The 20316-nt window shown below is 47.6% G+C and overlaps 1 long non-coding RNA gene across 2 annotated transcripts in view; it reads right to left on the bottom strand.

Annotated features, from left to right (window-relative positions):
* The window catches only part of LOC137047992 (uncharacterized), a 64726-nt gene extending 50782 nt beyond the window's left edge, over positions 1-13944 (bottom strand). Inside the window, exons 1-3 of one of the 2 annotated variants that reach the window (XR_010899299.1) lie at positions 13647-13944; positions 13428-13542; positions 8835-11325 (exon numbers count right to left, since the gene is read on the bottom strand). This is a non-coding gene — a long non-coding RNA (uncharacterized lncRNA). Of the gene's footprint in view, positions 1-8834; positions 11326-13427; positions 13543-13646 lie in introns of those variants that run through there. The other variant, XR_010899300.1, reaches the window with a different exon arrangement.
* Positions 13945-20316: the final 6372 nt, after the last annotated feature.

A 20316-nucleotide genomic window follows, 5' to 3' on the forward strand; every position in this document is an offset into this window, starting at 1 on the left:
AGGGTACGAGAGGAGCACGAGGAGGATGTAGTCTCCTCGCACCCCTCAGGAACCTGATGACCAGGTCGTGCTTACTTACCGTTTTCCCATCCAGGAGGTCATGGTAGGCGGCGATAGCGGCCACATAAACCTTCAGGGTGGATGGAGACAGCCTTCGATCCAACCCTTCCTGGAGAAAAGAGAGCACAGACCCGATCGGGCATTTCCAGGGGTCTTCTTGGCGAGAAGAGCACCAATTGACGAAGAGGTTCCACTTCAACGCATAGGCCTGTCTCGTGGACTCGGCCCGAGCGGAAGTGATGGTAGCCACCACCGGAGGTGGTAGGGTACTCAAACCTGCCGCGTCCCATCCAGGAGCCACACGTGGAGGTTCCAAAGATCGGGACGCGGGTGCCACAGGGTGCCCCGTCTCTGAGAGAGTAGGTCTTGTCTCAGAGGAATTGGCCAGGGAGGGGCTGTCGCAAGGAGCACTAGTTCTGGGAACCAGGTCCGGCCGTGCCAGTACGGGGCGACCAAGATGACCTGCTCCTTGTCCTCCCTGACTTTGCACAGAACACGTGCAAGAAGGCTCACTGGGGGAAACGCATACTTGGGTAGGCCCCGCGGCCAGCTGTGCGCCAGTGCATCCGTGCCAAGAGTGCAGGGACTCGGTCAGGGAATAGTACAGGCTGCAGTGGGACGAGTCGTGGGAGGCAAACAGATCTCTAGACTCTAAACAACTGTAGAGTCGGTGCTTACGGATAGTCCAAGGCAGCTTGTTCCAAAATGTAGGGCCAGCAACACTAAAAGCCCTACCTCCTAAAGCCCTAGGGATGCACGATATTGGATTTTTGCCGATATCCGATATGCCGATATTTTTCAGCTCAGTTTGGCCGATGCCGATACCGATGTCAATATATGTTTATTTTTTCCCTTTGTTTGGAAACACCATTTTAAACAAAAACTTTTTTTTTTCATTCTGGTTTCAGATTTCTGAGGTTTACTTACTAAAATGATTCTTGTTGAAGATAAATAAATGTTAATAAAGTTATTTTTATTATAATAAAATAACAATAATAAAGTCAGTAATTTTTCGCCCCAGATGCAGCTGTAACCTAAATATTGTATTTTTGGATTTAACCTCTGTGCACATGAAGTGGGGGTGACATGACATCCGTTGATGCTGTCTTTCAATTCTACAATTGTTGTAGAGCTCCTTGGATTATTGTTCATCATCCATTTCCTAAAATTATCACAGATTAATACACTGTATATAAAAGTATTTAATTTACACGTGTCTTGCTTGTGATTTATGAAATCATTACTTATTTGTTTATTCAGAACAAGAAGTAACTTCAATTTTTTTGTGTGTATTTTACTTTTTATTGTATAACTAACAACAGCGCCCCCACTACATAAATATATAGCATCTGGAGGGTGGGCACTAGGACCTGGAGGAGCTTCTGCTGTTGTGGAGGCGGCCGCACGTGCTAGAGAGTGCAGAGACGCGATTGGGCTTGTTTTGGGTTCGTTTTGGTCTAGTTGTTGTGAAAACCGGGCAAATCTGCTGCTGACGGTCACGCGCATTCACAAATTCAAGGAAGCATTTAAAAACAGTCAATATAAATCACTGTACATGCAATGTATTTGCTTGTTTTCACTTCAAGAATGACCGCAGTGCTGATATGGTCTCATCGCTGTAGCACTCCTTGCACACGTGAGTTATTGCAGGCGCATATCAACCAAGCGGCAACCTCCCGCGATCTCTCTTGAAGCCAATACGGAAGTAATGTAAACTGCAATTCCTCAACTGGCCGCTAGAGGCAGGCTCCAGAAGGAGCAGAATCTCATTGAGCCCCATGTTAAAATTCTCAACTTTAAAGCAGAAAAAAACATGTTTACAGCCTGGTACAAATTGTGGTTTTGGCTTATAAGGCTAATTTTGATCTTCATGACAACTCTGAGGGGGGTGAATTTTTTTATAACTAGTTTGTTTACGTTATATAAAGCCTTAAGGTTCTGCATAATTAAGGGCGTGGTTACAAGTGGATAGCCATTTATCCACCGTCTATAGTTATTGCGTCACCTCAGCTCCGCGCAAATCCCGCCTTTTTGCCCTTTTTCTGTTATCCGGGAGTGACACGCGATGACTCGCTCACAAGATGGCAACGCCCAGCTCGGCCATACTTTAAGCTTCAGAACGGCTTATCAGAATCCTATGGGTGACGTCACGGACACTACGTCCATATTTATTTACAGTCTATGATATCAACACGTTATCATATCGGTAAGGCATATCGGCATAATGTTTTCATATTGGCCGATGCCGATTGTTATATTTTAAGTGTTTATCGGCCGATTCCGATGTCATGCCGATAATATCGTGCATGCCTAGTTGTCAGGGCAAGACAACCCTGCACAGCTTCCCAAAGAACCCAGCGTTAGTGGGACAGTGGATGAAGTTAGTTTTTTCTGGAGCAGCAACAGAGATATGCAAGTGTTTTTGTTTGTTCCCTGCGTTTCAGCGACAACGGTTTATAAAAAAAAGCGGTCCCAGCGATTAATGTTCACGGTCGTGTGCTGGATGCAGGCGGTGAGTAAAACTACTTCAAATGTACTTCACAAATGTTGTTGGCTATCGATTACAGTCATATGCGCTACTATTCCATTAATTTTCTATGTAAACACACACTATTCTGACATGCAAGCCATTCTGCTTGCTACTGCTAACATTAAATTGCATACAATAGTCCATACACTAAATTATGTCCTCATAAACCATGCGTAAACACACACGAATGTTGTAAAACTTGTGCATGACAGGCCGTCAAGCAAATATATACGTTACAGTTACAGTACACACCATAGAGATGTCCTGCTGTAGTCGTCGTTGCTTCTGCTCCTGTTTAGTTTCAGCCTTCAGATCAGATTCTGGATCATATACGTATGGCTAAATCTGCTTGATCTCCACAGTTTATTAAGGATAACGTTTTTTTCCTTGTTTAAAGGGGGGGTGAAATGCTGTTTCATGCATACTGAGCTTTTTACACTGTTAAAGACTTGGATTCCCATCCTAAACAGACAAGTTTCAAAAACTAATGTTGGACGTTTGATGGAGTATTTCTGTGTCAAAAATACTCCTTCCGGTTTCTCACAAGTTTCAGAGAGTTTTTTTCGAGTATGACTCGGGTTGACGTCGAGAGAGCGGAAGGTCCTTGTATGGGCCGTACGGTCTCTTCACCCGGAAGGGTGCACGAGCGCGTGACTAGAGCGAGAGAGGAAATGCACACCCATAAACACTCTCAGCTGCAGATCCAGTCGTCCGTGAACACTTCTGTCGTTATAGTCCGCGCCGCGCTCCACTTTATTCCTATGGGTGACGTCGAGCGACTTCAGCGCTTCAGCACAGCATTCTGGGAAGGCAGCGCTGCATTTGAACCGATTTGAACGCAGAAATGACGGGAAGCTTCACAACATCGCTTCAGTCGCGTAAAGTGGATCCCCATGGTCACTGCTGTCAGGACTTACCAAATCATACCAAAGAAGTGTGTTTTTGACGGAGCGGTCCCAGCGATAAAGGTTCGGTCCTGCTTTGGAAGCAGCCGGTGAGTAAAACTGCTTCAGATGTCTGTGCTGTCGGCTATCGTCGCGTGAGTAAACATCAGTAAACGACACGATCACGTGCTTCGTCATTCAAATGCGCTAACGGACTCCATTGCTGTTCTCTGTATAACGTTACACTAGTCTGACGTGCAAAACCGTTTTGCTTGCTACTGCTAAGGTTTAGTCGCATACAATAGTCCATAAACCGAATCATGTCCTCATAAACTGCGAGTAAACACACACAAATGTTGACAGGCCACTAAATACAGTCCATACCACAGATACAGACGTCCTGCTGCTGCTGTTTCTCCTGTTCAGTTTATTTCAGCCTCCGGATCTGATTCTGGATCATATCTATTAGCTGAGATCGATAGCGATGGGCTTCTCCACGCTTGAGGACGTCACCGCTTTGCGCTCGTCATTCTTTAGCTCCGCCCACTCGATATACCTCCAGGCGCTCGTTTTTTTTTCCGGAAAGACTCGGTACAGCCTATATTTCTTTTATAAATATAATAAAACTAAATACTTTTCGGAGATATGAAGGATGCAATACTAATCTATAGGTACTCAAGATTGACATGAGATTGACTGAAACTGAGTGTTTCAACCTTTAACAGCAGAAGGGATTGTATACGAGAAGGTAAGTATTTCAGATGTGATGAATGGTAGATGACTGGAGAATGGGAATACTGACAGTCTCTGTGGTTGTAGATGGATGAGGAGATTGTGGATGGCGGTGATGATTGAAGCGGATGCACACACCTCGGTGAAGGGAAGGAAGCCTGGTATTGGAGAAGGGGACGAGGAACAGACATAGAGGACCAGGGAGACAAAGGAGACATGATGGAACAGGAGATACAATAGAGGAAGGTAATCTTTGTTGGAATCGAGTAGGTAATATCAGGTGGTGAGTCCTTACTCATGAAGGAGACCAGACAATGTGACTGTGATAGTGATGTTTGATTCTTGAACGAATCGTTCTTTTGAGCCGGTTCTCAGCATGTAACCTGTTGAGCTGGTTCATTAATCGAACTGTAGTTCCAGGTTGATAATGCAAGACGCAAAAGCTGAAGTAGCACGTCCGACTAAAAAAGAACTGAAAGAGATGGTTCAACCAGCTGTCGAAGTTTGCAGAGGATTGCTGAGGACTCAAGGAGAGAGAGCAGCCTGGTTTGTATGAGCGCTGGATTAAACTCTGATGTTGTTTCATCGGACTTTGGTAGTTTGATACACACTCAGGGGTCAAAATGATGTACAATCAACATCTGAGTTCGATTTTGATTCAGTGACTTAATGTTGACAATGGAATGTTGATTTAACAAGTTTTGATGCCTGTTTGCTGTCTGGGTTACTACGGATAATAAAGGTTTTTGGCTGCATATCATGTTTTGATCTTCGCATCTGAGACATATTGCAGTGTCGTTTGAACATGCATACTCACAGACAAATTAAAAGAGTCTCATCTTGAAGAAAAAACTCAAGGAAAGAGCTGATGTAGCGTTAGAGGAATGTGACGCAGGAGTCATTTCCATCTTTGTGATTCTTTTGATAACTATGTTACTGTAAAGTGTTAGATCAGTGAAATAAACTGCACACTGATATTCTTGAGAGACCATTCATTTGATATATGTCTCCGTTTGGCGAGTTTGTGTTATATAACTATGAAATTGAATATTATTCATAACATAAATTAAAAAGGAATGGGGTTGTCAAGAAAGCTTTTAGAAACTTTCAAAAGATTTCATTTATGTCTAGTTTTTGCTCCACGACATATAGATTTGTAAAAAAAAAAATATTATGGTGATGCAATATTGGACCCATGCACCCATCAGGGTTCCTACGCAGTTTGGAAAAGTATGGAGAAAAGAAAGCAGAATATGGAAAAATATTTGACATTTTCAGACTATTGCCCCCCTTTTAGCATTCTATAATAAAAAATTAAAAAATAATGCAAATGCATTTATCATACAATTTTTTTTTTTATGGCAGCTGTTTAGAGATTCTTTAGCAACTATCAAACAAGACTGAATTAATTCAAGGTGCACTTTTTCATTATGAAAAATAATTTTGGGTTTCTTTTCACAATATTCTTAGTGCAATATTGCAGAGCTACTAAAAGGAACAAAAACATAGTAAAATATACAGACTTTCGTGTGCACATGTGAAACCATTAAACTTTACATATAGGACGATGCACACTGAGCCACATATTGCGCCATCAGCCCATTTCAATGTAGGTTAAAGCAGACCTAGAGAGTCCTTGGAATATGACGTACGACCCTAAGGAGAGCCAAAGTTTGAACACTTTTTCACAGTACCAGTCTTTTTCATGGACCCTTGAACTTGGCAAATGGGCCAAAGCACACAGTACCATCAGCCTAATTCATGTCATGGTTTCTCCGTCACCACAGATGATGCACAGATATTGTTTTCTTCCTAGTAAGATGGCAGTGACACACAAAGGATATATGATGTAGTATATATATATAATATATATATATATATATATAGCGACAACATACAAAGCCCCTAAAAAATAGACAGACTTTTGCATGATTCGATGTCTTCCAGAAACTGTTCACATGTTCAGAAACGTCTCGGTTACGTATGTAACCCTCGTTCCCTGAGGAGGGAACGGAGACGTAACGTCAGTGACTGACGAATGGGGGTTTCGCTTAGAAGCCTGTCATCTCCGAGACTAGAAAGCGCCCAATGGCAGTGCCAATGCCATGGGCATGCGAGATTTGCATGCGTAACTCCGCCTGCCCACGTGGGTATATAAGGAAGTAGCTGGCATCATCGCATTATGTTTTACCTGCTGAGGAGCCAAGTTGAACTCCGTTCCAGCGGTACAGCGGATGTGCCAACGGGACGTTACGTCTCCGTTCCCTCCTCAGGGAACGAGGGTTACATACGTAACCGAGACGTTCCCTTTCGTTCAGTCACTCCGACGTAACGTCAGTGACTGACGAATGGGGGTCCCAATGCAATAACGCCACTCGGCTGTCTTCCAGTGCCCTGCGCAAGCGTGAGAACCCTAATGCAAGTTAGAACGGTCAAAGGCCTCTACTTAACGCAGGAATACCAAGGTACACTGGGAGGCATATTCCAGGAGGAGATATGCGCCAAGATGCCTACCCGTAGGGAGGACTTAGGAATACACGTATGACCCCGGGGGCTGCATACGGAAGATCACTGGGGTACCAGCCGCAGGTGGATTTTTAACCCCAGGGGGTGGCAAGGTTGCCAAGGGAATACACCCGCTCAGGGAGGCTTACGGTGGAAATACACATGTGGGGGTCGCCGGAGGGGAACCATGCACATGGGGCACCTGGCCGGACACGAGTGTCTGGGCTAAGGGCAGACTTACTGGCGTCGTCGTCAGTGCTGGAGGAGCTCAGGGCTCTCGGGGAACTCACCTGAGAAGAATATCGCACGTATCCAGTCCGTGGAGTGGAATGGTGAGCAAGTGAAGACACCTGAGCCAATCCATTACCGGCCACTTGTAGAGGCGAGTACATAGTCGGATACAGGCTCCACTCGGAGGTTATAAAACCTGGCGAATGTGTTTGGTGTCGCCCAGCCTGCAGCTCTGCAGATGTCTGTCAGCGGAGCGCCATGTGCTAAAGCCCAAGAGGAGGCCACGCTCCGGGTGGAATGGGCCCTGACCCCAAGGGGACATGGGCGTCCCTGCTGCTGGTAAGCCAAAACAAAGGTGTCCACTATCCAGTGGGACAACCTTTGCTTTGAGAGAGCCTTCCCTTTCAGCTTCCCACCATAACAGACAAAGAGCTGGTCTGAGGTCCTGAAACACTGCGTCCTGTCTACGTAAGCGCGAAGGGCGCGTACTGGACAGAGCAATGCCAAGGCTGGGTCTGCCTCCTCCAAAGGCAGCACTTGCAGGTTCACCACCTGGTCTCTGAACGGAGTGGTGGGAACCTTGGGCACATATCCAGGCCGGGGTCTCAGGATCACGTGAGAGTCGGCCGGCCCGAATTCCAGGCACGCTTCGTCAACCGAAAATGCCTGCAGGTCCCCTACCCTCTTGATGGAGGCCAGTGCGGTCAGGAGCGCTGTCTTCATAGACAAGAACTTAACATCTACTGACCGCAAAGGCTCAAATGGGGCCCTCTGCAGAGCACTTAGAACTACTGAGAGGTCCCAAGAGGGTACGAGAGGAGCACGAGGAGGATGTAGTCTCCTCGCACCCCTCAGGAACCTGATGACCAGGTCGTGCTTACTTACCGTTTTCCCATCCAGGAGGTCATGGTAGGCGGCGATAGCGGCCACATAAACCTTCAGGGTGGATGGAGACAGCCTTCGATCCAACCCTTCCTGGAGGAAAGAGAGCACAGACCCGATCGGGCATTTCCAGGGGTCTTCTTGGCGAGAAGAGCACCAATTGACGAAGAGGTTCCACTTCAACGCATAGGCCTGTCTCGTGGACTCGGCCCGAGCGGAAGTGATGGTAGCCACCACCGGAGCACTAGTTCTGGGAACCAGGTCCGGCCGTGCCAGTACGGGGCGACCAAGATGACCTGCTCCTTGTCCTCCCTGACTTTGCACAGAACACGTGCAAGAAGGCTCACTGGGGGAAACGCATACTTGCGTAGGCCCCGTGGCCAGCTGTGCGCCAGTGCATCCGTGCCGAGAGTGCAGGGACTCGGTCAGGGAATAGTACAGGCTGCAGTGGGACGAGTCGTGGGAGGCAAACAGATCTACCTGTGCGTCCCCGAACTGATCCCAAATCAGCTGGACCGACTGGGGATGGAGTCTCCACTCCCCAGGGATTGGCTGAACCCGTGAGAGCTCGTCGGCTGCACGGTTCAAGATCCCCGGGATATGGACAGCATGAAGGGACCTCAGGCGCTTCTGACTCCATAAAACGAGATGGCGAGTTGAGACATGCGGCGGGAGTGTAGACCGCCCTGGTGGTTGATGTACGCTACTACGGCCATGTTGTCCGATCTGACTAGTACGTGTTGACCCTTCAGCAACGCTCGGAAGCGGTGCATGGCGAACCGTACTGCCAGCAACTCGAGGCAGTTGATATGCAGGCGGCTCTGGCTCTCTGACCAAGAGCCGGCGGCTGCATGACCATTGCACATGGCACCCCAACCCGTGGTGGACGCATCTGTTGACACAACAACATGCCGGGAAACTCGTTCTAAGGGCACTCCTGCCCGTAGAAAGCTGAGGCTCGACCACTGGGTGAGTGCCTGTCTGCAGGCCTTAGTCACTGGGACCCTGAGCGTGCCAGACTGCCATGCCCATCTCGGGACTCGATCGCGAAGCCAGTGCTGAAGCGGTCTCATATGAAGCAATCCGAGCGGCGTCACCGCGGCTGCAGATGCCATATGCCCCAGGAGCCTCTGAAATAGTTTCAGTGGAACCGCACTCTTGCTCTCTATCTGCCTGAGGCAAGTCAGCAGCGACTGCGCGCGCAAGCCGGTAAGCCACATCCCGCCTTTTTGCCCTTTTTCTGTTATCCGGGAGTGACACGCGATGACTCGCTCACAAGATGGCAACGCCCAGCTCGGCCATACTTTAAGCTTCAGAACGGCTTATCAGAATCCTATGGGTGACGTCACGGACACTACGTCCATATTTTTTTACAGTCTATGATATCAACACGTTATCATATCGGTAAGGTATATCGGCATAATGTTTTCATATTGGCCGATGCCGATTGTTATATTTTAAGCGTTTATCGGCCGATTCCGATGTCATGCCGATAATATCGTGCATGCCTAGTTGTCAGGGCAAGACAACCCTGCACAGCTTCCCAAAGAACCCAGCGTTAGTGGGACAGTGGATGAAGTTAGTTTTTTTTGGAGCAGCAACAGAGATATGCAAGTGTTTTTGTTTGTTCCCTGCGTTTCAGCGACAACGGTTTATAAAAAAAAGCGGTCCCAGCAATTAATGTTCACGGTCGTGTGCTGGATGCAGGCGGTGAGTAAAACTACTTCAAATGTACTTCACAAATGTTGTTGGCTATCGATTACAGTCATATGCGCTACTATTCCATTCATTTTCTATGTAAACACACACAATTCTGACATGCAAGCCATTCTGCTTGCTACTGCTAACATTAAATTGCATACAATAGTCCATACACTAAATTATGTCCTCATAAACCATGAGTAAACACACACGAATGTTGTAAAACTTGTGCATGACAGGCCGTCAAGCAAATATATACGTTACAGTTACAGTACACACCATAGAGATGTCCTGCTGTAGTCGTCGTTGCTTCTGCTCCTGTTTAGTTTCAGACTTCAGATCAGATTCTGGATCATATACGTATGGCTAAATCTGCTTGATCTCCACAGTTTATTAAGGATAACGTTTTTTTCCTTGTTTAAAGGGGGGGTGAAATACTGTTTCATGAATACTGAGCTTTTTACACTGTTAAAGACTTGGATTCCCATCCTAAACAGACAAGTTTCAAAAACTAATGTTGGACGTTTGATGGAGTATTTCTGTGTCAAAAATACTCCTTCCGGTTTCTCACAAGTTTCAGAGAGTTTTTTTCGAGTATGACTCGGGTTGACGTCGAGAGAGCGGAAGGTCCTTGTATGGGCCGTACGGTCTCTTCACCCCGGAAGGGTGCACGAGCGCGTGACTAGAGCGAGAGAGGAAATGCACACCCATAAACACTCTCAGCGGCAGATCCAGTCGTCCGTGAACACTTCTGTCGTTATAGTCCGCACCGCGCTCCACTTTATTCCTATGGGTGACGTCGAGCGACTTCAGCGCTTCAGCACAGCATTCCGGGAAGGCAGCGCTTCATTTGAACCGATTTGAACGCAGAAATGACGGGAAGCTTCACAACATCGCTTCAGTCGCGTAAAGTGGATCCCCATGGTCACTGCTGTCAGGACTTACCAAATCATACCAAAGAAGTGTGTTTTTGACGGAGCGGTCCCAGCGATAAAGGTTCGGTCCTGCTTTGGAAGCAGCCGGTGAGTAAAACTGCTTCAAATGTCTGTGCTGTCGGCTATCGTCGCGTGAGTAAACATCAGTAAACGACACGATCACGTGCTTCGTCATTCAAATGCGCTAACGGACTCCATTGCTGTTCTCTGTATAACGTTACACTAGTCTGACGTGCAAAACCGTTTTGCTTGCTACTGCTAAGGTTTAGTCGCATACAATAGTCCATAAACCGAATCATGTCCTCATAAACTGCGAGTAAACACACACAAATGTTGACAGGCCACTAAATACAGTCCATACCACAGATACAGACGTCCTGCTGCTGCTGTTTCTCCTGTTCAGTTTATTTCAGCCTCCGGATCTGATTCTGGATCATATCTATTAGCTTAGATCGATAGCGATGGGCTTCTCCACGCTTGAGGACGTCACCGCTTTGCGCTCGTCATTCTTTAGCTCCGCCCACTCGATATACCTCCAGGAGCTCGGTTTTTTCCGGAAAGACTCGGTACAGCCTATATTTCTTTTATAAATATAATAAAACTAAATACTTTTCGGAGATATGAAGGATGCAATACTAATCTATAGGTACTCAAGATTGGCATGAGATTGACTGAAACTGAATGTTTCAACCTTTAACAGCAGAAGGGATTGTATACGAGAAGGTAAGTATTTCAGATGTGATGAATGGTAGATGACTGGAGAATGGGAATACTGACAGTCTCAGTGGTTGTAGATGGATGAGGAGATTGTGGATGGCGGTGATGATTGAAGCGGATGCACACACCTCGGTGAAGGGAAGGAAGCCTGGTATTGGAGAAGGAGACGAGGAACAGACATAGAGGACCAGGGAGACAAAGGAGACATGATGGAACAGGAGATACAATAGAGGAAGGTAATCTTTGTTGGAATCGAGTAGGTAATATCAGGTGGTGAGTCCTTACTCATGAAGGAGACCAGACAATGTGACTGTGAAAGTGATGTTTGATTCTTGAATGAATCGTTCTTTTGAGCCGGTTCTCAGCATGTAACCGGTTGAGCTGGTTCATTAATCGAACTGTAGTTCCAGGTTGATAATGCAAGACGTAAAAGCTGAAGTAGCACGTCCGACTAAAAAAGAACTGAAAGAGATGGTTCAACCAGCTGTCGAAGTTTGCAGAGGATTGCTGAGGACTCAGAAGGAGAGCGTGTCCTTCTGGACCCTGGTTTGTATGAGTGCTGGATTAAACTCTGATGTTATTTCATCGGACTTTGGTAGTTTGATACACACTCAGGGGGCAAAATGTGTGCTTTGGCCCATTTGCCAAGTTCAAGAGTCCATGAAAAAGACTGGTACTGTGAAAAAGTGTTCAAACTTTGGCTCTCCTTAGGGTCGTACGTCATATTCCAAGGACTCTCTAGGTCTGCTTTAACCCACGTTGAAATGGGCTGATGGCGCAATATGTGGCTCAGTGTGAATCGTCCTATATGCAAAGTTTAATGGTTTCATATGTGCACACGAAAGTCTGTATATTTTACTATTTTTTTTTCCCTTTTAGTAGCTCTGCAATATGGCACTAAGAATATCGTGAAAAGAAACCCAAAATGATTTTTCATAATGAAAAAGTGCACCTTGAATTAATTCAGTCTTGTTTGATAGTTGCTAAAGAATCACCAAACAGCTGCCATAAAAATATTTTTTTTTTGTATGATAAATGCATTTGCATTATTTATTTTTTTTCTATCATAGAATGCTAAAAGGGGGCAATAGTCTGGAAATGTCAAATATTTTTCCATATTCTGCCGTACAAGCCATAATTCATTCTGGTAGTCTCACACACATACATTCTCATTTCACACACACACACACATATATATATATATGGGTCAAGTCCAGACCGAACAGCCCGAGCTCAAATGTTGTGGGTGGGGCTGAGTTCGGCTGCCATTCAGGCTACCTTTTCTTATCTATACATCATCTTTTTAATCTTTTTATAACTGTTTAGTTTACCTTTGTTCTTATCTTTAGTTAATGTTATTTTATCTATATATCATCATTTTATTCTTTTTAATTCTCTTTACAACTGTATATTTCTATTTTTTATGCATCTGTTGATTATTATTTTTGGTTAGGGTGTCTGACTTGAAGAGATTGGAAAAGGAGAGCAGTGTGCTTTGCTTTATTCTGCTTGTGGTAGCAGACAGTGAAGCGGACTCAAGAAAGGGGAGGCCCTGCAGGGTGACCCCTACAGGAGCCCGTCTTGGACCGACTTGTAAGGTCCAGAAGACATTGCAAATCTGCTCGAGCTCTTCCATCTCAGATAGGGGTACCCGAATTTAGAATCAGGCAGATAGGGGTCTATTTCTCACCATTTTTTTAAATTTTATTCTCTTTACAATCCTTGTATTCTTATTTCTTATGCATATGTTATCACTATTTTAATTCATTTATCTGTAAAGCACTTTGAATTGCCATTGTGTGTGAAATGTGCTATACAAATAAACTGGCCTTGCCTATTTATTACTTCAATTTATTTATTATTGTTTAAAAGCAGATCATTTCTGAGTTGTGACGTTCTTTTGTAAGGTCGATACATTCATGAAGTTCAGGTGAGTTGAATGTTTATGCACTTTCTATAGAGCATGATAAGCAATGGAGCTGTCACAACTGCACTTCTTGCACCATCGGACACGGACACATATGCTACGCCCACTCGTTCACAATCACCCGCATTCTGATCACCTGTGCATCATCACCAGATCCACACATAAGCACACCATCCACAAGCAGTCATCGTCTGGTCTTCCACTGATCACCACCCCATGGTTTAGGGTTAGGGTTAGGGTTAGGGTTAGGGTTAGGTTTGGTTAGGGTTAGGGTTAGGGTTAGGGTTAGGGTTAGCCGTCTACTTAACTTTTGTGCTACTTGCCTGTCTTTGTCATCTTCATTGTCTCCATCATTCTCATCATCATCATCATCATCATCATCATCATCATCATCATCATCATCATCATCATCTTCTTCTCCATCCGCATCTCCACCATCTACAAAGGAAAGTTCCGTCATCAGTCAGTTAAGGTTTCTACCTGTCAAGATTCATTCTGTGTTCTGCCTGTGTCCTTAATAAACTGTTTCACATTTCACTTACCTCTGTGTCTGACAGAAGACCAGACCTAATGCAGAGCTCTCCACACACAGGCGGGGACCGCACCGCTGATCACTTCACCAACTTGGTTTACGCTGTACAGTCCACCCTGATCCAGGACATCACACCTTTAACACCAGTGGCTAACACGACCGTCCCACAATCACCAGCCCCGGCATCACCTGTCACTTTTTCAGCTGCCTCTGGGTGTCCCATGGCCCGTCCAGCAACATACACCAGCGCGGCGGAGGATTGCAGCGGGTTAATGCTCCAATGCTCTCTCTACATGGAAGTGAACTCCACTTATAGAGGTCAGTGGCCAGACGGCACAAGACAGCGCGACCGCGAGCTCACTGCTGCAGAGAGATGCTGTTTTCACAGCAAACTGAGAAACTGAGCAAATTGCACTACACACACACCACACACAGTTGGTTCGGTGGGCGTGTTCCTTTTCTGGTGAGAGCAGAAAACAGGCTGCACACAAAACCTGTTATTCTGCCGTGGTGGTTCAACTAAAAGAGCAAATTTTCCTCACAAAAAGAGCCAGACGGGTGACGTGCCGTCCTTTTCAGGATGTCTTTCCACCCGTGCGTTTCTGGATGCGGTCGTTCCCTGTCGCCTGCTGACGGTCACAAGCTGTATCAAGTGCCTGGGCTTAGAGCACGCTTAGGCAGCGCTTGTGGATAGCTCGTGTTCTCACTGCGGGAACATGACTCGGCACTTAGGTCGAAACTCGCCTAACCATAGCTCGATTTAGGTCTATTCCTGCCCAGCAGAATAGACCTACTTTGACGGATGGCCGGGGTGACCTGAGAATCACGGTTAGGGCAAACCCGTCAAGTGAGCCTCCGCGGGACCCTAATCCCTCACACGCGCCGCAACCGGTGGTGCTTCCGGATGACCCCGTCAGCCCCCCACATGCGTGGCCCACGGTGTCTTTTGGGGCACCCACGGATGAGCAGATGTCGATCGCTGCATCGAAGGGGGAGTTTAAGTCCTCTGGGGATGAAGATTCGGCTGTACTGCCTCCCTCTGGGAGAGCGGCAACGGTCAAGTCGGACCCGGAGTTGACCGCTATGCTTTCCCGGGCCGCCGAAAAAGGTCGGGCTTGATTGGAACCCTCCACCACGTCCCGAACCTTCTAGGTTGGATGATTGGTTTTTTTGGGGCGGGCCGCGCTGGATCTCAGCGTCCCGCCCCGTTGCCTTTCTTCCCGGAGGTGCATGAGGAGCTGACTAGGTCGTGGAATGCACCGTTTAGCGCCCGCGGGCGACCTGGTGGCTCCTCCCTCCTCACTACCCTTGACGGCGGGCAGGCCAGGGGGTATGAGGGTCTCCCGCCGGTGGAGCGGGCCGTCGCGATGCAACTGTGTCCGACGTCCACCTCTAGCTGACGCTGGGACCCGAAGCTCCCGTCCAGGGCCTGTAGAGTCTCTTCCGGTCTGACCGCGAAGGCCTACAGGTCCTATGGCCAGGCCGCGTCCGCCCTGCATGCCATGGCATTGCTTCAGGTGCATCAAGCACAGGCACTCATGGACATGCACGAGGGTAGTCCTGGCCCAGAGCTCTTTCGGGAGCTCCGGACGGCTCCAGACCTCGCCCTACGAAGGCGTGGAGCTGGCCGTGGGAAGGACGTCCAGCCTGCTCAGGCCGCTGCCAAGCCAGGTGGCAAGCGCTGTCGTAAGAGACCCTGAGACGGGCCACCCAGAGATGGAGGATCCTGTTTGACAGGAAGTGGCAGCAGCACCACTTCCTCCCCCCGGAGGAGGGCCGGGGGGCTCCCTTGTGACAATTACATCCGTCCCGCCCCCAAAACTTCAGAAAAAGAGCAGTTTTCAAAATCTCTGGGTGCCAAGAGAGCGCGCTTGGCGGTGTTCGACGCTTTCGTGCCTTGTCACCCTCAGGCACCTCTCCAATCTCCAGCAGGGGGCAGGTAAGTGTTGCCACGCGCACGCAAACCCCACCACGGGCCGCCTCCTCACCATCCGGGTCGGGTCCCTGCATGCCGCTGTGCTGCCCTGCTGCGGGTACGTCTGTGGTGTTGTTAGTCCCGTGGTTGCAGTCGCTGGGAGCCTGGCTAGCGCTCCCCAGCCCATCCCGCTGGCTAATCTGCACCACCAGACTCGGCTGTGCGATTCAGTTCGCCCGGCATCCCCCCAAGCTCAGGGGCGCTCACTTCACCTCTGTGTTGAGGAAGCACGCCCCGGTGCTTCAGGTGGGGATCGCAGTCCTACTGGCGAAGTATGCGACTGAGCCAGTCCCTCCAGCCGATATGAAGACCGGCTTTTACAGCCCGAACTTCTTTGTACCCAAGAAAAGCGGCAGGTCCCGGCCGATCTTGGACCTGCGGTTCTCGAATCGGTCCATTCACAGGCTACCATTCAGAATGTTAATGCAGAAACGCATCCTCAGATGCATCCATCCCCAAGATTGGTCTGCAGCGATCGACCTGAAGGACGCGTACTTTCATGTCTCGATTCTCCCACGACACAGACCGTTTCTACACTCTGTGTTTGACGAACGAGCATATTAGTACGAGGTCCCACCCTTCGGGCTTATGGTGCTCGAGCACCTTAGCCAGTTGGGGATTCAGGTCAACTGGGAGAAGAGCAAACCCTGCCCGATGCAGAGGTTCCCTTTTCCCGGTATGGAGCTGGATTCGGTCGCCCTGACAGCGTGCCTCACCGAGGAGCGTGACCAGTCAGTGTTGAACTGCTTGAAGTCGTTCAAATGCAGGACGGCGGTCCCACTGAAACAATTTCAGAGGCTCCTGGGGCATATGGCATCTGGAGCGGCGGTCACGCCGCTCAGGGTGCTCCATATGAGACCGCTTCAGTACTGGCTACACGGCCGAGTCCCGAGGTTGGTGTGGCCCACTGCCAGTTGTTTTATTCCCTGACCGAGGGGACCTTCGGCATGGATGCGCTGGCACACAGCTGGACCCGGGGCCTACAGCGTTTTCCCCAGTGAGCCTTCTTGCACAGACACTGTGCGAGGTCACGGAGGACGAGGAGCAGGTCCTGTTGGTGGCACCGTACTGGCCCAACAGGACATGGTTCTCGGAACTAGTGCTCCTTGTGACAGCACCTCCTTGGCCCATTCCTCTGAGGAAAGACCTCCTGACTCAGAGACGGGGCACCCTCGGGCACCTGCGTCCAGACCTCTGGAAAACCCATGTCTGGTCCCTGGAAGGGACGCGGAGGTTCTAGGTGGCCTGCCACAGGCTGTGGCAGACACCATCTCTTCCGCTAGAGCTCCCTCTACAAGGCACCTCTATGTGTTGAAGTGGAACCTGTTTGTCGACTGGTGCTCTTCTCACCGAGAAGACCCCCGAAGATGTTCGGTCGGTACCGTGCTTTCCTTCCAACAAGACGGGTTGGATCAAACTAGTAGAAGGTAAGTCTTTGGGGAAGCACGACCTGATCGTCAGGTTCCTGAGGGGTGCGAGGAGATTAAATCCGCCTCGCCCCCCCTCTATACCTTCTTGGGACCTGTCTCTGGTGCTCAGTGCACTTCGCAGGGGGAACCCTCACGGCTCCATCCATATTCCTTCTTCTCAAAGAAGCTATCCCCGGCGGAGCAGAATTATGACATTGGGAATTGGAAACTCCTAGCTTTCAAACTCGCCTTGGAGGAGTGGAGGCATTGGCTAGAGGGAGCAAAACAGCCCTTTGAGGTCATCACTGATTATCGCAATCTCGAGTATCTGAGAGATGCCAAACGACTCAACCATCGCCAAGCCCGTTGGGCATTATTCTTTTCCTGCTTTAACTTCAAGGAAATGCATCGTCCTGGAGACCTAAACAACAGGGCGGATGCCTTGTCTCGGTTGTACCAAGCGGATCCTGACCCTAAGAACCCAGAAACCATCCTCCCTCCAGCCATGATCGTCAGTCCCATCCAATGGGCAGATCAATGGGCAATGGGCATCAACAGATCCAACAAAAAAACACCCAAAACCCTGCTCCACCGGGAGGTCCAGAGGGGTGTCTGTATGTACCGCCAAATCATCTCCTTCTCCTCTTGGACTTAGCTCACTCTTCACCTGGCTCTGGACACCCAGGCAGAAGAAGGACCCTCTCGCTTCTCCGTCAATGCTACTGGTGGCCCTCCATGCCTCAGGACATTCCTGTCACATTCCTCCCACAATCAGGAGATTCCTGAGGGTGTACTGCCACCGGAACCAGGAGGGTTGGAGCCAATACCTTCCCTGGGCCGAATATGCTCAGAATGCCCTCCGGCAGTCCACCACAGGGCTCACCCCATTCCGGGGTGTTCTAGGATATAAACCTCCTCTCTTTCCTTGGTCGGGTGGGCCCTCGGAGATCCCAGTGGTGGATCATTGGTTCCGACAAAGCGAGAGGGTCTGGGACTCAGCTCACGTGCAACTCCAGCAGGCAGTCCGGAGGCACAAGGCACAGGCTGATGTCAAGAGAGGACCCACACCGCAGTACCAACCTGGCCAGAAGGTCTGGTTATCCACCCAGGATATTCAATCTTTATCCAAAATCTGCGGATGTGTCATTATGAGCGCAGTAGACTGTGATGTGCTGTGTTTTCAATTCATTCTGGCAGCTGGAGGGCGCTGGAAAGCTGTACTACTGAAAATTCAGTCCATATATGGCTCATGAAAAACAGACACACCATGTGACATTCAGGAAGTATCTGACATAACCAACACAGCTTCCAGAGATCGTCAGACCGCTATTTCATGCAGATAGACACGTTTGAATACAATAAAAACACACAATCGCGGCAATATATGGTTGGTCTGTGTTCTTTATGCCATGTTGGGTGGTTTCATAATAGATTATATTTATAATGCAATGCTATTCCACATAGCTTTTAGCATTGTGTATTTTCTGTCAGATTTTTTGACCGGAAGCTACATGAGATCACAGATTGTTATATAAAACACTCGACTTATAAAGTATAAAGTGATATGAAGTAAGTTTTGAATAAAACATGATTTTAATCTTATAAATTGTTGTTTTGCTGGTGTGCTAAGCTAACATGCTAGCTTGCCCTAGATGCACCTGCCACTGAGCAAATACTTAATTTTTATGAACATTTTCTAAATGTAAAACTACTGAAATGCTTATTTGGACAAAATGCATTTGATAGAGTCAGGGAAGGTAAAGTGAGAGGTTTGATTTAGAAATGAGGTTTGAATAGAACAGTTTGAATAGAGAGTCATTATTAGTAATTATAATGCAGACAAAAGAATAATAATTAGAGCCATAACCAGTCCGCAGAAGTGTGAATGTGTGCAACATTCAAGTTAGTGTGGGCAACCCACTGTGGGCTTTCCCACAGAAAACCCACACAGGCCCTCAGTGGGTTACTCATGCAGGGCCCATAGCAGTTTTGCACTTTTAAGCCCCAATGAGAGCAGCTGTTCCCAGACAGACTGATAAAGTCAGACAGACCATATTACAGTAGTTTAAACACCATTAGACCATTAGATCTCAATAAATCACAGGATATATATATAATATATAATAACTAAATTATAATACTATAAATTGTATGTTGTAATTCAACACTTTATATGAAGTCCATGATATTTCTTACCATATTTATTAAATACAATTTTAATTAAATCAATTAAATCAAATAAACTTATTTGTCACAATTAAACAATGCAAATGTTTGATAATTAGCTGATTTGTTTATTAAGTTGGCTTGAAAGAGGGGCTTCAGGATGACTGGACTACTACAGCCAAAGTGATCAGGGAGACGGGTAGGAAGGTGCTAGGTGTGTCATCTGGAAGGAGGAAAGAAGACAAGGAGACTAGGTGGTGGAATGAAGAAGTCCAGGAGAGTATCCAGAGGAAGAAGTTAGCTAGGAAGAAGTGGGACAGTGAGAGGGCAGAGGAAAGTAGACAGGAATATAGGATGATGCAGCGTGAGGTTAAGATAGAGGTGGCAAAAGGCCAAACAGAGAGCGTATGAGGACATGTATGCAAGGTTAGATAGTAAGGAAGGTGAGAGGGATGTGTATCTGTTGGCGAGGCAGAGGGATAGAGATGGAAAGGATGTGCAGCAGGTTAGAGTGATTAAAGATAGAGATGGAAATGTTTTGACAGGTGACAGGAGGGTGAGGGAAAGATGGAAGGAGTACTTTGAAGAACTGATGAATGAGGAAAATGACAGGGAGAGAAGAGTTGTAGAGGCAAATATTGTTGACCAGGAAGTAGAAAGTATTAGCAAGGGTGAAGTTAGGAGAGCCCTGAAGAGGATGAAGAGAGGAAAGGCAGTTGGCCCTGATGACATACCAGTGGAGGTATGGAAGTGTCTAGGAGAAATGGCAGTAAAGTTTTTAACTAGGTTGTTCAACAAGGTCTTCTAGAGTGAGAGGATGCCTGAGGAATGGAGGAGAAGTGTTTTGGTGCCGATTTTTAAGAACAAGGGAGATGTGCAGAGTTGTGGAAACTATAGAGGTATTAAGCTGATGAGCCATACAATGAAATTGTGGGAAAGAGTAGTGGAAGCAAGGCTAAGGGGAGAAGTGGACATTTGTGAGCAGCAGTATGGTTTCATGCCAAGAAAGAGCACTACAGATGCATTATTTGCTTTGAGAATGTTGATGGAGAAGTACAGAGAAGGTCAGAAAGAGCTGCAGTGTGTCTTTGTAGATTTAGAGAAAACATATGACAGAGTGCCAAGAGAGG

The sequence above is a fragment of the Pseudorasbora parva genome, chromosome 19 (assembly GCF_024679245.1).
Source record: "Pseudorasbora parva isolate DD20220531a chromosome 19, ASM2467924v1, whole genome shotgun sequence".
NCBI lineage: Eukaryota > Metazoa > Chordata > Actinopteri > Cypriniformes > Gobionidae > Pseudorasbora > Pseudorasbora parva.